A 17,009-nucleotide genomic window follows, 5' to 3' on the forward strand; every position below is an offset into this window, starting at 1 on the left:
GAGGCTAATATGAACTTAAGGTAAACTTTGTGTGAGGAATGGGGTCGCTATAAGGGGAGGTTTAGAGGCGACTATTAAGCTCAAGAAACCAGGTGGATAATCATGTGAAACTCATGTTATATGTAGGTAATAGAGCCGGACACCAGCACAACTCATATCGTCATCTCACTAACGTCCAGGCCTCATCATAGGTATGTAGTACATTTACATATCGCTTTCCAGTATCCATAAAAGCATTAGCTCATTCGATAGGTTAATAAGAATGGTGAGCTTGACGACAATGGGTGAACTGTTCGCAACGGACGGTCAGCTCTTGCGCGTCCAGGTACAACGACGCCTTCAGAGCACTGCTCGCTGTTATAGTAGGTATATTTCTTTAGGTAGAGATAAATAAATGTGAACAATATGTTTTTTTTTTTGCACTGCGTCTCTCCAGTGGTACCTAGACCTTAGCGAACTCGGCGCCGTCGAATAGACAAAAACGGCTTTAGACAGAGAAGTATGGCGGTCTTTGGTGTCGGAGGCCACGATCCACTTTGGGTCGCTGCGCCACAGCAGTAAGTAAGTAAGTAGTATGTTTTTACATTTTCGAGTACTTGATATATAATAAAGATGCCTTTAATCCAGTAGCTTGATCTATATACTATGAAAAATAATTAAGCAATATTTGTTTTATTGCAGTGTTTTTTGTTTTTTTTTTTTCTGTGAAATAACCATACTAGTGTCCGGTAGAACTGACATAAGAGACCATTATGTTCTCGCTTGATTGTATTGTTTTAGTTTATTCTAGTTATGGACACTTAGAGACCTCAAATACCTCTAAGACTTTTTTCAGTTGATTCTATATGTAAATAGGTATCTATTATTTTTAATGATTCCGACACTTAGAGACCTTTTCATCTCTAAGTCAATTTAAATGTAAGTTTGTAATTTAGTCATTTATAGGTAGGCATACTCCTTACGAATATAATGTTGTCGCGTTTATGTGACGCTATGCCGTCTTCAATGTAACATATAAGCACAAATGTTGTATCTCAATGAATTATTTTTTTATATATATTTTAATACAGATTATAATATAAGCGGTAAGAGCGTGCGACCTGCAATCCGGAGGTCGCGGGTTCAAACCCCGGCTCGTACCAATGAGTTTTTCGGAACTTATGTACGAAATGTTATTTGATATTTACCAGTCGCTTTTCGGTGAAGGAAAACATCGTGAGGAAACCGGACTAATCCCAACAAGGCCTAGTTTTACCCTCTGGGTTGGAAGGTCAGATGGCAGTCGCTTTCGTAAAAACTAGTGCCTACGCCAAATCTTGGGATTAGTTGTCAAAGCGGACCCCAGGCTCCCTTGAGCCGTGGCAATATGCCGGGACAACGCTAGGAAGAAAAAATATATTTTAATACAGCCCGGCAGCTTGAACATGTCATGCTCGCTTAAAAGTCTATGCTTACAGTAGCGTTGTTCATAAGGCCGCCACTTTCCCGACTGAAGGTTGGTGTGAAGGATGCTGTTTGTGGAGATCAGTCTGTTTAAGCTTACACGGGCTACTTGTTATGTTATCTTGTCTGTTTGTCTGATTTATTTATTAATTTAATTTTTCTTTTCCTTTTATAAGAATTCGATAATTATGTTTCTGAAACAGCTACGTATTTGTATGGTTTGATATGACACAATATATATATATATATTATCAAATTTCTATAAAGAAAAGTAGCTACTGTACTTCTCGGGTCAGAGGTGTAGGGTTAGAGCCGGTGTAGCTTTATTTGACGTTTATAAGCGTAATATACCTACTTGAATAATAAACTATCTTTATCTTTATATAAGAATTCCAGTCTTGGAGACCCTTTACATTTCTAACGATAATTTTAATGATCCTTTTTTAATTATATTTTATCTCTGACACTGAGAGACTTGTACATCTCTAAAGAATTTTAGTATTTGTTGTTTGTATTTTTTTTTCACAGTTTTTTTGTGTACTTAATTCGACATTTAGAGACTGTATATACTCTAATATCGTAACTAGTATTTTATTGATTCTATGTTTGTAATTATATTTTGGTATGCTTATAAAATTTTGACTTGAAAAAGTGCCTCTGTGGCCTATTTGCTGAAAAAAAGATTCATGTTTGATGTTTGATAAGTAACCCGTTCCGGGTTCGTTCCGGGTTCGGACCCGGGTACGTCCTTAAACTACGTCCATAAGAGTGGTATGGGCATTGTGAATGTCATCTCGCTTTGTGTGGTAGGGCACAGCCAGTGGATGTCATTCCAGATCTAGAACAGAGCCCAACTGGGGAAGTACCTCCACCTTACAGAAAACAGCAGCCAAATAACACTAGACCCTACTCATAGTGTTGTGTTCCTGCCGGTGAGTAAGGTTGCCAGAGCTCAACGAGGGGAGGCGGGTTTAGGGTCGGCAACGCGCATGTAACTCCTCTGGAGTTGCAGGCGTACATAGGCTACGGAGACTGCTTACCATCAGGCGGGCCGTATGCTTATTAAAACAAGAAATATTACTTTGCTAATCCGCGAGAAAATAACGTGTTAGTCAATCAGTGCTAACCCGTTATACTTACTTGCGTATTTTTACATGCAATTAATCGTATGCTTGTTTGCCACCGACGTAGTATATAAAAAAAGTAAACTACAAAAAAATAAATAGTTACCATACCTTTTACGAAATACCAGGTTAGTCGTTGACGTTTATCAATATCAATACCCCTAATAGGTGCCCAGCAGGTGAACTCGATGACTGGCTCCCCTCTGTCTACAAATGCTTCTGGCATCACCTGAGGTTCTTCTGGTTTTTCTAGAAATAAAATACGTATAAGTAAAACTACTTGTGCAAAAAAGGAGCGTAGACTAATTCGGTAGATGGAGCAACTGTTAAAGAGGCTGTCATCGTGTCCAAGAGTGGATCAAATCAGTGAACCCTCAATACTGAAAATAGCCAGGAAGAGGCGTATCAATTAAGTAAGACAACAAGTTTTAGTACAAAGTACACGGCACACACACAAATTGCACAGTAGTTTTTCTTTATTTCTTGTACCAACTTAGGTGTTTAAAAAGCGTTGCCCATTTTTGTGTAAGGTACTGGCAGAATACCAGCGATGTGGCTTGCTGCATCATTATGCTGAGTCAGCGCCTTTTCTGTGCCACGACACATGGCGTATTAATTAACTAAAAAATGTTTTTATTAAATTAAGTTTGCATGTTTTTATTTTACACTTTTCTTTTTGTTTGTTTTGATGCTAATGCCATGTACCTATGTTGTGGGTATGAATAAAGAATGTATCTATCTATCTATCTATCTCATCATCTTTTATTTATTAAAGTAGGTTCATTACCTAAAGTTTTAACAAAGAGAAATAGGTAGGTTATCTAAACTAAAATATAATATTACAAAATTAAAACTAAAATTAAACCTAGAAATAAAATAAAATTATCTACTATAAAATATACTTACCTACAAAAAAAAAAGGAACCAATTATAAAGAGAATACCCCTTCTAACAGGTCTGTTTGCGGCATGGACCCCATGATACTGGCGGCATTACCTCTCTGTATGGCAAGGGAAATACGTTGAGAGAGGTACGCGCCAGCCCTGGGGTCCCCTGTGGTGTCGACCAGCCGCGCCGACAGTGCTGCCATGAATATTTTCATGTCGGCTGACCAGGGACCCAAAGTCTCAACCGCGAGCGCCGCAAACTCATAGTCGTCGAGCAACGTCGAGTATTTGCGGCGCTTGAGTACTTGGGCCTGGTCAGCGGCAGCGCCGGCTCGAATGCGGGTCCCCTGAATGTGGGACTGTGCAAAGGTGTCGACACACGTTGCGTCCCACACCAGGGCCCTTCCTAGTTTCCACGGCACTAACGTGGCTCCGTCAGGACGCTTGCCGTCGTCCCTCGCCATGCCCACGGGTTCTAAAACCGCAGGCACAGACACGGTGGCGAGCGCGCGACGGACCAAATCATTAATAGTGCCGTGGCGGAATATTCGGCCGGCGCTTCTTGAACATGAGAGGCCATGGCGGCCCAACTGGTTCACATCCTTGCCGCAGGCGCACGTATGGGGAACACATATTCTAGACCCAAGCCTCAAGCATATTGCTATTCTTAAGCTACTTGGGTCCAGAACAGTGCCGATTTGTCTGGATGGGAGAGCCTGTAACCAGTGGCCTGACTCGGGGGCCGAAACTGCTAGAATACGCGCACGTTCAGAATCGTCCAGGCTGTGTTCGATGAGTGAGGCATGGGCTATCTTAAGACGTGGGGAGTCCCAATCCCGCTGGCAATGACGGGCAATTGGGATATCCGCACTCGGGCACGACTCACACCAGGCCTCCCTGGCCTCCTTCAGGTTCGCTATCTCATCGTCAAGTATCGAAGATCGGTTTAAAATAATACCGACGAGAGAAAGCGAACCATATACAGAGGACAGGAAAGCAGGTAGAGCTATGCTAGCGGATGTGCGAACACCCAGCCCCCCAAATCTTATTGGGAGAACCGCTTGGGTCCAGGATCTAATTTCAAAATGAATGTTAAGAATTTTGGTTAAAGTTGCCTGAAGGGAGGAGTCAACTGATGAAAGGATAGATGGGAATTTCCAAATTTGGCAGCTACGGAGTAAGTACATAAATTTTGGTGTAAACAAACAGAAACGAATGATAATAAGCGCCATATGAGGATTTATTTTAAACAGGAGCTCAGATGTACTATTGAATAAATTTAATTTGCAATTAATTACAGGGGTGACTGATTCATCAAAAATTGGAGAGCCTAAAAGGGTAAGAGATGATTTAGAATGAACGGAAATATTTGGCAGGACCGCGTTAAAGTTAGTTAATATTTCAATTTTTTTTTCCGATGGAACGTGATCTGGTATGAAAATCTCACATTTGGTAAAGTTCAATGAAAGTCCGATTTTGGAAAATTTACTAATTATGTATTGAACATCTTGTAGAACGTTTAAAGCATCGCCACCAAGGGAACCGTCATCTAAATACCAGAGGTTGAATTTTGAATTTAGTTTAGTGATGATCGGATGAATGACTAAGCTGAAAATGGCGGGCCCAAGCGGGTCTCCTTGTTGACAGCCCATGCTTGATAAAATAGTTTTGTCTCCAAAGAATAATTTAGATGGTGCTCCGTAGCATTGTTGTAAATAATTATAAATGTCTGGCAGTTGTTCTTTTACTTCTGCTAACAGAGCACCGCGGTCAACCGAATTAAAGGCATTTTTAACGTCTAATTTGACAAAAACTTCAAAGTCCGGACGATTCAAAAAAGTGCGCGCAGCGTGCACTGCTGCCTCACAACCGCCCTTGATTCCAAAACCCAGCTGCCGGGGTTTGAAGGCATTTGTCAGTTGTTTATTGAGCTTTCTGCAGCAGAGCTTTGAGGCCAATCGTCTGATGGTGCAACCCACTGCGATCGGGCGTATCCCGCCATCCTTTTTAGATAGGGCCACGAGATTAGCACCGTACAACAGCGGGACGATCTCGGGGTGTACGCGGCCCGATAGCATCAGGTTTATTAACGCCGTCAGTTGCTTTATTAGGTCAGCTCTGGCTTCGCCTAGAGACTTCGTGGTCAGGTCCTTAAGGTGCTGTGGAGACAAACCATCTATTCCGCCAGCAGATCCATTGGGAAACGAAGCTATGGCTTGCAACACTGCGTCCTCGCACACATGTATAGTAGGGTCGTCAGAGGCGGGTGGAACTGGCAGCGTCAAGGAGGCGGCCGGGGCGGGGTGTTTTTCAATCAAGGCGGCATAGGTCTCAGCAGAGTGCGCAGCCAAGTCGTCGCGGGAGAATAAAAGACGGGCAGCTCCACTTATATCCCCTTCCGAAAATTTATTTTCAATTGATCTTATCTTGGTACTGAGCGAATTATGAGGTATTCGAGTATAGTTTTCACGGGATGGGAAAGTAACTGGTGGATTAGAAATATATGACGTATTATTTTTAATTTGGGATGTAAGTGAAACTTTGCTAGATTTGTCGGCGTGCAGGACTATGTAAGGGAGGGTAAGAAAACGCTCCCAAGCTTGAGTAGAATTCTCGGCAACAACTTTGGCTACGCTCTCGGCGAGGCAGCGTGCAACACAGAAGCGCGCACCACGGGGTATTCTCTTTATAACCGGAACGTTAGCTTTTAATGACCCTAGCCTATCCGCTAGAGGTATTTCAGCGGTTGGTGGTGAAGAAGCTGTGTAGCCCCAGGCGGGGGATGATGGCGCTGGTTGAGAAACGCTGGGCAGCGGGGGGTTGACAGCCATACGAGTGCCATGCTTATGAGCGGTATGGATCGCAAGCCCCCGCCGACCTTTGTATTGTTTGTTACCTCCGCAAATGGGGCAACACAGCAACTCCAGCGGGTTAAGGCAGGGTTGAGAGGACATATATTACTTAATAAATCGAAGTATAAAAACAAAGATCTTAGGCGATACGTAAGATTACAAAATAATATATAGTTAAATAAACTAAAACTACCTATAAAACCAGAAATTAAAAAGATATAAACATACAAGAGATAGTCACGTATATCACGATTTCAATTAACACACTTTTACTGGCACTATTCCAAGGGTGGTCCATTACAGTCGACAAAAAGATAGGTGAAATGTTTGATGATAATCGTAGGTATATTATATATCACGCACATCTTCTACGAGTACACAAAATAAATAATTATTTTCTCGACTTGACAGATGTCATATGGGCTCGGGCACCCAGCGCCCCCAGCGGCGCAACAAAGTGGCCCAGGCTGCGGTCTCCACGGAGTAACTCCGGTTCACACGTTGTCTATATCGTCTAGTAGCCTCAAAACATGAGAAATAATAAAAGATCTATTTTATTTTAAATTTATATACGAGAAATCATTTTCAGTGAATGTTTGCGTCTATCTATCTTTTATTACGTAGATACTAAGAATAAGATAATTAATGTAATTAGTCTGTGACGATGCTTGAGCGGATTACATTTGTGTTTTCACAAAGCATGTGGCGGATTACTTTTGTATTTGGTTATATTATAAACATAAATTTAACATTTTCGATACTAAGATAAAGTAGTAGGCATAGAAATTAGAAAAAATACGTGTGTGTCGTGTAACATCCGGTTGGAACGAAGTATTATTTCTTTCCCATCACGGAACAATGGTGTTCCGGACCTTTGGGAGGCGTGCGCGGAGCCGAAGCCAACACGTAGAGGCCCTTTGACACTTTAATGAAATGTAAGGGGTACACCTAGCGGATGTTGCCCTTGCCCGTGTCATGGGACGCACGCAGAGGCAGCACCCGCCAGGGTGTAAGGACTATTTGAGAGTTGATGGAATCTAAAATGAACTGGGCTATTGGGTGAAAGCGATGGACTAAATACTGGGCTATGGGGTAAAAAACCGGACGCCTGCCTAATAAAACGGTATTCAATTTTATAATTTTATTAATAAAAGTATTATCTAATTAACCGACGAAATAATAATTATCGCATCTGCTCACAAAATTTCAGAAATCAGTTCAGAATTGCGACTTAAAGAAAAACCAAATTAAGAAAACATTTTTGTACAAGCTGAAATTGATACACTTAGCTCGCGCTTCACATTCGCTTGGTCGTCCAAAAAAATGAAATTCAAGTGCAAACAAATACAAAAAGCTATATCTGCATACACGTCCGGGGTTCGAACCCGGATCGTCGATGTTACAAGGCGGCTGTTTGCCAACTGCGCCTTTATTCATAAATAAATAATAAAAAAAGCTTTAATTAATATAAATAAGCGCCACTATTTATTAGGATATACTCGTACGCAAGTCGGTGAAATGAGGCTAATTATTTAAAAAAGGAATTTAAAAAGAAACTGGTGATGGAAAACTATTACACTTTTTTTCGCCTAGCTTCCATCCGCCAAGTTCGTACCGTACCGTGCAATAAGGAATTTCGTTCCAATAAATAAAATAAAATTAACAACTGAAATTTTACACAAACAAGGTGCTCCTGGGGCAAAAGTGTCCATATGATGTTTGCGGCATTTGCTGGTTACTAATACTAAGGATGGTTTTCACACCAAGAAAGACTTTAAGAGGCCGTTATCGATTTTAGTCGCAAAAATAACAATTACTGGTTTCTATTAGCACCTATTGTTATCTTTCATTTTAATAAATCAATGTTTTTAAAACAGACTCACTTAATTAGTAATGTTTTTTTCTGATGGATGTTTAGGTAAACGCGCGTCAAGCACTGATTTTGTCGATCTTATTTGTAAATTTCATAAAGTTTGGACTGCTTAAAACGGTAACTTTGTATTACAGATATCCTGTACTTCAACTTTAATAAACTACATTTTTATTATTATAAATTTGAAGCAGTGTAAATCAAAGTTAGATGAAATATATTTTCGCCAGAAATTACTTCAAAACAAGTGACAATTTCTCTGAAAATCGACTTAATTTAAACGTAATTGTGCTACTTAAACAATTGACAACATTTGCTGAAACTGTTCTAATACACCGTTTTGTTTAATTTACCACCATATTTATTTCATGAATTTTTAAAAACTAAAATAAAATAAAATAAAAATAAAAATGATTTATTCAGTATCTTAATTAATTACATAGTCTGAACTGGTGCCTGTATTTAAGTATTATAAATACTTGTGTTAAGAGAACACCGCTCTTCCACGTGTTGTAACTTAAAGGAAACGTTATAAAAACTGCTCGTCTAATATTACCGGGGACGCACGCTTGCGACCTCATTATTAAAAGGCAAGATGAGAAGACGTGCTAATAGAAACCAATACTTGTTGTTCATATACTACGTAACAAAAGGTGTACAATTTCAGTGACTGAATCTATCAATTTTACGTTTTTGCTCTAAAATCGTTACCGGTCTCTTAAGCGGGATCCTCCTCCTTTTGACTGAATCTTAACAGGACCTACATATATTTGTTTGATTATTAAAAGGCTATGAGTATATAAATGAAATGGACAGTTACTTACTTGGAGGCACATTTTTTATTTGGAAATCAATAGTGATATTTACGCTTCTGGATACTGGTATATATTCGCCTGTACTCGGTTTGTCGTGTACGATGCAGTATACAATACTTCCTTTGTCCGATTGATCGATGGGCAGCAGCAAGTCGATCGTCTTAGGTCCTTCCTTATCTGTCTTTAATGTTCTTAAAAATATTGGTTCTGTTTTTGATGGTTTTTCTTGATACCAGGACAACCATTGTCCATTTTTCAAACTTGCATTGCATGTAAATTCATAAAAGGGTTTGCCAGAGTATACGAAGGTATCCGGGTACACTGGTAGTACAGGTAGATCGGCTGAAAAAATGTGAATTATAGTTTTGTAAAGTATAAGCCTGAAAATGAGATTAAACGATTACTCACGCCAAGTTAGACCATATTTGGGCCAAGCTGACTCTGCAGCGAATTTGATACCATAGAGCGTGGAAGTGTTATCATAAATGTCAAATGTATATGAAATGTATAGCTCAACTTTGGGGTCGGCAACGCGCATGTAAGTCCTCTGGAGTTGCAGGCGTATATATTAGGCTACGGAGACTGCTTACCATCAGGCGGACCATATGCTTGTTTGCCACTGACGTAGCATAAAAAAATGAGGTTTAAAATAACACTTCCATAGTCTGTACTACGAAACACGCTGCAGAGTAAGCGTGGACCGACTCTAGCTGGTTACCTCGGATCCGATAGTCCAAGGTCACCCTGGCTGTGTTCAGGGTGGTATACAATTTGGTTGCCAACCAACACGGTATAGTTGCCAATCGTATACTCGTAGCAGGTCTACATATACATATGGCAGGGGAGCCGGAGATGTTCATATATATAGATATGTGTACTCGAGTTAATGGGGCCCATTGATTAACAGTCCGCCGGACAGTATCGGTATGTCAGTTAGAAAAAACAGTTGACAGTTCCGAGCATTTGACAGGCGGATATTATTAGTAGTATTAGGATTAATCACTGGGCCCCTTAAGACTTACTGGAATTGTAAGACCAGGTGAAAAAATAAAATAAAAAATAAAATGTTTATTTACTTAAAAGAAGAATAAAAGGTTATATAATGCTAGCCGGTGCCGGTGTAGCTTTATTTGACGTTCATAAGCGCATTGTAATATGCCTACTTGAATAATAAACTATCTTTATCTTTAATGTTTTCTTTTCCAGCGATCAGAGAAGCGTCTACAGGTTTTTAGAAATAAAAAAATGTATTTGAACGCACCTTTTAATCTGACGGTTACGTTTTTTGTGACCAAATTCACAATCTACATAGCAGGCTAAAAGTACTTAAGGTAGACTCCATGGGTACTAAGATAACACTCATATCTTAATACAAAACCCCCTCTAGGGCTTTCCTACCAATACTGCCACACCACATACAAACGCCATTGCGTTAACTTATATATCCGATATATTAAGTTTTGTATCTTTTACAGAGTTCAAATATGAATTTTATATTATATATTATACGACATTATTACACAAATTAACTAAGTCCCACAGTAAGCTCAATAAGGCTTGTGTTGAGGGTACTTAGACAACGATATATATAAAATATAAATATTTATAAATACTTCAATACATAGAAAACACCCATGACTCAGGAACAAATATCCATGCTCATCACACGAATAAATGCCCTTACCAGGATTTGAACCCGGGACCATGAGCTTCGTAGGCAGGGTCACTACCCACTAGGCCAAACTGGTCGTCAATTATTTTATATTGAAATAACTGAAAAGATAATGATAATGATAAAGGTAAAGATAAAGATAAAGATAGAGATAGAGATAGAGTAGAGATAGAGATAAAGATATAGTAGTTTATTATATACACACACACACACACACATATATATACACACACACACACACACACACACACACACACACACACACACACACACACACACACACACACACACACAAACACACAACACACTTCTAGGTAATTATCCTAACAGTATAATAAACAATAGTAATAGTCCAATAGTAAATATATATAAACATATATAATACGGGTAGTTGAAAATGTTGTCACAAACAATAGCTGATATTGTATACGTATATACTTAATTAAGCAAAATGATTACCCAATTTTTAGATTTGTGTACCAAGGGTGGTTCCCTGATCCCTATAAGACAGGTTTACCTAGTTTAGGGCTCAGGACACTATTCCTAGGCTTTCCAACAATAGAATTCTTCTAAAAATGTAATACTTTTCTACTGTGTAATAAGCTGCAATTTTGATACCTAAAGAAATCATTTTTCATTTTCATTTTTCATTTTTTCATTCATGCGCTTATGAACGTCAAATAAACCTACACCCGCTCTAACCCTACACCTCTGACCCGAGAAGATTTAAATCCCCCCTCAATTGGAGGAAAAGCATAATAATCATTCATTCCCGATTGCCATAAGGAAATATTATATATGTAGCAATTGAAAAATGATCACCACGTCATTTATCAAACAATAATACAAGGAAAACAGCGAGTTAGCCACCATAAATGGTAAATACCTAGAGTTTAAAATATTCGTAAATAATGTTAGAAATACCGCGGCAATAAAATGAATTAACAGATTTTGAAAATTGAGATTTTTCATACAGTCATCAAGGTGATCATCAAGTTCAAATCAAAGGTCAGAAAGTAGTAGGTAACAAGATGTGTAGTGATTCGGCCTCACGTATAAAACGCCCCTATGATGGGACTGTCACTAGTAATGGGATGGTATAGAGTATAGACAAATCCTGTAAATGAAGTATTTTGAACGCTGGCAACATTTTACCATAAACAAGAGCCAAAGAGCTGCTTAAGTTTAATTTTTCGATGATATTTGTTAGTTAGAAAACCATTACTGGTTCCACGCCCATCAAAGGCTCTCGTCTATTGTAGACAGTATTGTATGTAGTATTGGGTCGCCACTTTCCCGAATGAAGGTTGAGGGAGGCGATGGCTGAGATACACGTTAGGGTTAATTTTTTTTTTTTAATTTTGATTTTGGCTACCACAAGAAACTTGTTACCCACTAACATTATATCAGCTGAGTAAAAATTTTTAATTTATTCCAATGTTTTATACTGCCCCAGAGCTGTTAAAGTTTTCTAAAAAAATCCATAAAACGCCACCTGTTAACTGAACTTGTGGGTAAATAAAAAGCAGGAAATCACTGTAAAAAACAATCATGAAAAAACGTTAATTGTAGGTTTTTCACTGTAATTTAAAATCTTTTTTGGAGTTGAATAATGGAATAATTTTTCGAGATTTCAACCTCGTTTTGATGAATCCATGCCTTCTGAATGGGCCACAAACTGCTGCAGCTGCCTCAGTGACTATTTTAACGCACCTTTCTGTGGCTTGAGTGTGGTAGCGATATTTTTTTATACGAGGTATAATCTGCGTTTCGACTAACAGTGGGTTTTAAATACAGTCAAGAATCAAATCTTTGCTTTAATTTTTGGTTAGTGATGGTTCTGTCAAAGTAACTTGGTTCCAATTTGTATAGTTTTCCGTGTAGTTTTCAGCTTCTAAATTAAGTTTTGGCAGCACGAAAACTCGCGGAGATGTTGTGACCGATTCTCGTGTTTTTACAATACTTTGTAAAGTTGAAACTCTCACTTGCTCTCTTTCATCAGCTAACATGACCAATAAAATATTTTTGGGGTGCCCAAAATAGCCATACCGTTGGATAACACGGTCCACGTTGACTCTCATGTGAAGGTATCGCGATAGCATCATGGTTTTATGTAAATGTTTGGCTCCGTGAATGCAAAGTGGTTCAGTTTTAATCGAAAACCACATAGGGGCATATAATTTAATTACAAAATTTACTAATAATACCAAATTTTCTGTCGGTGCAGACAATATACAACCGTAGAATCCGGTTTCCTATTGTAAGCTCTTGAATGTACTATTTTACCCGGGTTTTTATTAGCAAGACTTTCACTACAAGATCCCAAACTGAAACAAATAAAGCTGATCCGTACTCAAATCACTTTCATTTGTAATTACAGGCAGAGACTCCATTGACTGAAAGGGCTTCAGTGGAAGTGTCTCACAATCTTTCAACGCTTTCCCTATATCGCCTGAAAAGCTGCGAGGTCCAGTCGTAGTGTCATCAATGGTTTCAAATTTAATAAATGACACAAATTAAGTTTGCGTGTAGTGGGCAAATAAACCATTACAACGGACTTCCCAGTTTTAACTCAAGGCATCTTACAATACCACCTTTGTGTCCGGCGTTAACTGCAGTCCCATCACAACCAATTACTATAAGTTTACCGCAGTTAATTTCTTTCTGGACCAAGAACTCATGCAGTTTCTTGCTTACGTGTAGAGCTTTTCCGCTTTGCAAAGCTAGGTGACCCATGTATTCAGAGCCGGATTCTTACAGCAAACTTATGTGTTCTTCTAACACGACCTTCTTGATTATTCGTATATTAAGGTTTTGTTTTTGCGTCCATCGCAATAGAGGCCGCACTTGTTATGCTCAAACGTAAAGACCAAATCGAGCACTAAGACCAATAGTTACTATACTCTGTATCTTTAGGTATTTAAATAGAATTAAGCAAACAATTTGTCCATTTTCGGGTAGTTATAACATTTATTGGTTAACCAGCCAAATTCAAAACCGCCTGGATCTGTCACTGAACGACCTTACTTTAACCTACATTATTTGATCATGTAATGTTTTCATCTACCCTGAACTGGCTTAAGGAGCCGTTACTACGCAACCCCGCGTAGGTGTGAGGTGGGGAGGGGGGATTTGTAGTGGTACACCACGGTATAATTGACCGATTTATCAACATTCGATGGTAAAATAATCGAATCGTATTAAATAGTGGGTAACAGAAATCACGCCAAATAAGACTATTTTGTAAAAGTTCCATTAGCTTGGGGCAGTACTAAATATGAATGTACTCTTTGATATTTTATATTATGAATGTTAGGTAGGTGTAACAACTTTTGCATAGCAGTCGAAAAGTACATAAGCAAAAATTTTTTTTTCCTACATTGAATGATCCACCCTAATACACTCATACTCGTGAACGGGTGCTGTTTGTGGAGACCGGTCTGTTTAAGCTTACACGGGCTACATGTTATGTTATAAGTATGTAACTTTACTTTTGAGTGGCATTAACGTGAGACACTTCATTCGGTTCTTGTCTGATTTAATTTTTTGTCTTTTAATTATTTATATAGGAATTCAAGCCTTGGAGACCCTCTACATCTCTAAGGATAATTTAATATATTTTATCTGTGACACTTAGAGACTTATACATCTGTAAAGAATTTTAGTATTTGTTGGTTTTATTTTTTTATCATAGTTTTTTTTGTGTTATTTGACATTTAGAGACAGTATACATCTCTAATAAAGTATTTATTATTTCATCGATTCCATATTTGTAATTATTATTTGTAATTTTTATTGTTTGTAAAAATGGACATGTAAAAGTGCCCCTGTGGCCTATTTGCTGAATAAATGTTTGATACACTGAAAAAAAAACCTGGTACTGGTAACCAGAATCTGGTTAGCTGTACTTTACTGTCTTGTTGTATATGTGACGACAGGACACTTTGTAAACATAACCAGACCATTCTGGTTAAATTAAATTTGTTAACTCTATGAAGTGTATAGTAATTCATAAAGTGCAGAAATGTAATGTATACCCATGCACCCTAGTAGTGGGTATAAGACTTTTAGTAAACCCAATTAGCCGGTCTGTTAATGGTTACTAAATAATACAGTAACATATACGTTCCTATCCTGTTGTTATAACAAGGTATTTGGTATGTGTAACTGAACGATTTGTGCGGTGTACTGGTTTTATATTGTTCACGTTACCAGAACGCACTGTGCTAATGGGGCTTCTAAACGGGCCATATGTTCACTGCAATATGTGGCCAGCAACTATTGGTGTCCTCTCTCACATGTTAGAAAGGGACACTAATAGTTGCCGGCCACATATTGCAGTAAAAATATGGCCCGTTTAGAAGTCCCTTCTGGTTACGTGAACAATATATAACCAGTACACCGCACAAATCGTAGACAATTTAAAAGTAAAATAATACGAGAAATAAAATCAAACGCTTTATTATTGGTTTTCTAAATAATGATAATTATAAAGCATCTTCAAATTATTTAAAGTATATCAAGAACAGTATAAATTAAAGGGTCTAGCAGGCTGGGTTAACATGACTGCCCCCCACGAGGGATTTGGTTATACTTTTAGAGTAGTGGCTGCACCTGAGAACAAATAAATAATTAATTTAAAACATAGTTTTTGTATTTGACTTAATAAATACGTATATATGCGTCAACCCTAATGTGCAACAACCTAGTTAGAAAAGGCAAAAGAACTGCTCAAGCTACTTGTTTTATGAATACATGAGTTATAATATCACTCTCGTCGATAAATGACATGGATAAAATGCATAGCCATCAAATGACGCCATTTTGTTACAATAAATATGTCGTCACTCGAAATAATTATGTAGGTATCAAACACAAACTAGGTAAGTACAACCATACACCACACCTCGAGTATATGGCTAAAACTATTTTACAGCGGAATTGAATACAAAGCATTCATAATTATTTATTAATAATGAATACAGGCGAGTGATGACAAACATTAATTTCGACCATAACATCAGCTTTTTACTTACTTTCGAAAATTTCCGTATATTCCTCCAGGTTCCACGTTATTAGATGGTTTCTTAGGTCTTCGTCCATGTTCACAAAACAGACAAGTTTTTAAGCACACTTATACTATACACTTGTACTAGTTTACAGTTAAATTATGGACAGGATCTAAGTAAATAAAAACACCGACCGTCGCAACGAAAGACGCTGGGGCAATGGCTGTTCCGTGACTTGCGCAATTCCTTTCTCCCTCCCCCGCCACCGGCGCATACACCATGGTGTTGGCACTGTTTGATTCGTTCAGAGTACAATGCATTATAGTAGCCATAACATAATAACTTGTAACGTGTACACTCGTATCTTTATTTTTACATATCAATAGTTAGTGTTACGATGCATATATTAAACGAGACAAACGTTTAATATTTACAACACTTGCATCTTTAAATATACAACGAAATTGTAAGCAGTACTAAATTGCATTTAACTAGAATTAAACAGTGATGTTTAAAAAACAAGTTTTACACGATACAACATTTTTTGTTATTACTACCGGATTTTAGTAGGTATAACTATATTTTTAACTACTATACGTTCTGGTAGTATTGTAGAAAAATATTTTTTTCGGTGTATTTGATTTGATATTGTATTATTGCATTATTATTGGTCTATTTCTGTGCGCGACAAAAATAATAATAAAAATTAGAAAAAATACTTACAGTCCGAATAGACTCCAATGAAACCCAAAAACATAATGAATAAAATAAATTTTAACATTATTCTGTTGTATTCATCCACGTTTGTATCCTTCTAAATTATACCACAATATGTCAGCCATTGGCTCAGGAGGAAAATAAAATAATGTAGATTAATTTCATTTAATGTGGCTTGTCTGTTAAAATAAGGATAAAACAATATACCTATTGAACTCTGTCGACTCAAAAACCCGTATGACACCGCCATTTTGAAAGAAAAAACTGATACGATCTAATAGAACCCCTCATTACTATTATAAAATAGCTGTTACCTCTTCACCCTTAAACCGCTGAACCGATTCTAATGTTATTTGTCTGCAGTTTTCTGTAAGGTACCACCTCAGTTGGACTCTGCTCTAGATCTGGAATGACATCCGCTGTGCTGTGCCCTACCACACAAAGCGAGATGATATTCACAGTGCCCGTACCTCTCTTTTAGACGTAGTCTAAGGACATAACCGGGTTTGATTATGGAAACTCTGATTTTTGATCTAAGCCAGGCGTGGCTCACTCTGCGATTTCGCGGTATCACTACAAGTACATGCGGCCCACACTAATTTTGATGTCTAGCAGTGGTT

The 17,009-nt window shown here is 38.1% G+C and overlaps 2 long non-coding RNA genes across 2 annotated transcripts; both read right to left on the reverse strand.

The window, feature by feature from the left end:
* Positions 1-9,000: 9,000 nt before the first annotated feature.
* On the reverse strand, positions 9,001-17,009 carry LOC133533127 (uncharacterized). The gene is made up of 2 exons (XR_009801808.1): positions 16,396-17,009; positions 9,001-9,333 (listed from the first exon to the last, which is right to left on the reverse strand). It is a non-coding gene; the product is annotated as an uncharacterized LOC133533127 (long non-coding RNA).
* Positions 15,109-16,188, reverse strand: LOC133533126 (uncharacterized). The gene is made up of 2 exons (XR_009801807.1): positions 15,700-16,188; positions 15,109-15,277 (listed from the first exon to the last, which is right to left on the reverse strand). It is a non-coding gene; the product is annotated as an uncharacterized LOC133533126 (long non-coding RNA).

Source organism: Cydia pomonella, chromosome 28 (assembly GCF_033807575.1).
Source record: "Cydia pomonella isolate Wapato2018A chromosome 28, ilCydPomo1, whole genome shotgun sequence".
In the NCBI taxonomy this organism is placed as follows: Eukaryota; Metazoa; Arthropoda; class Insecta; order Lepidoptera; family Tortricidae; genus Cydia; species Cydia pomonella.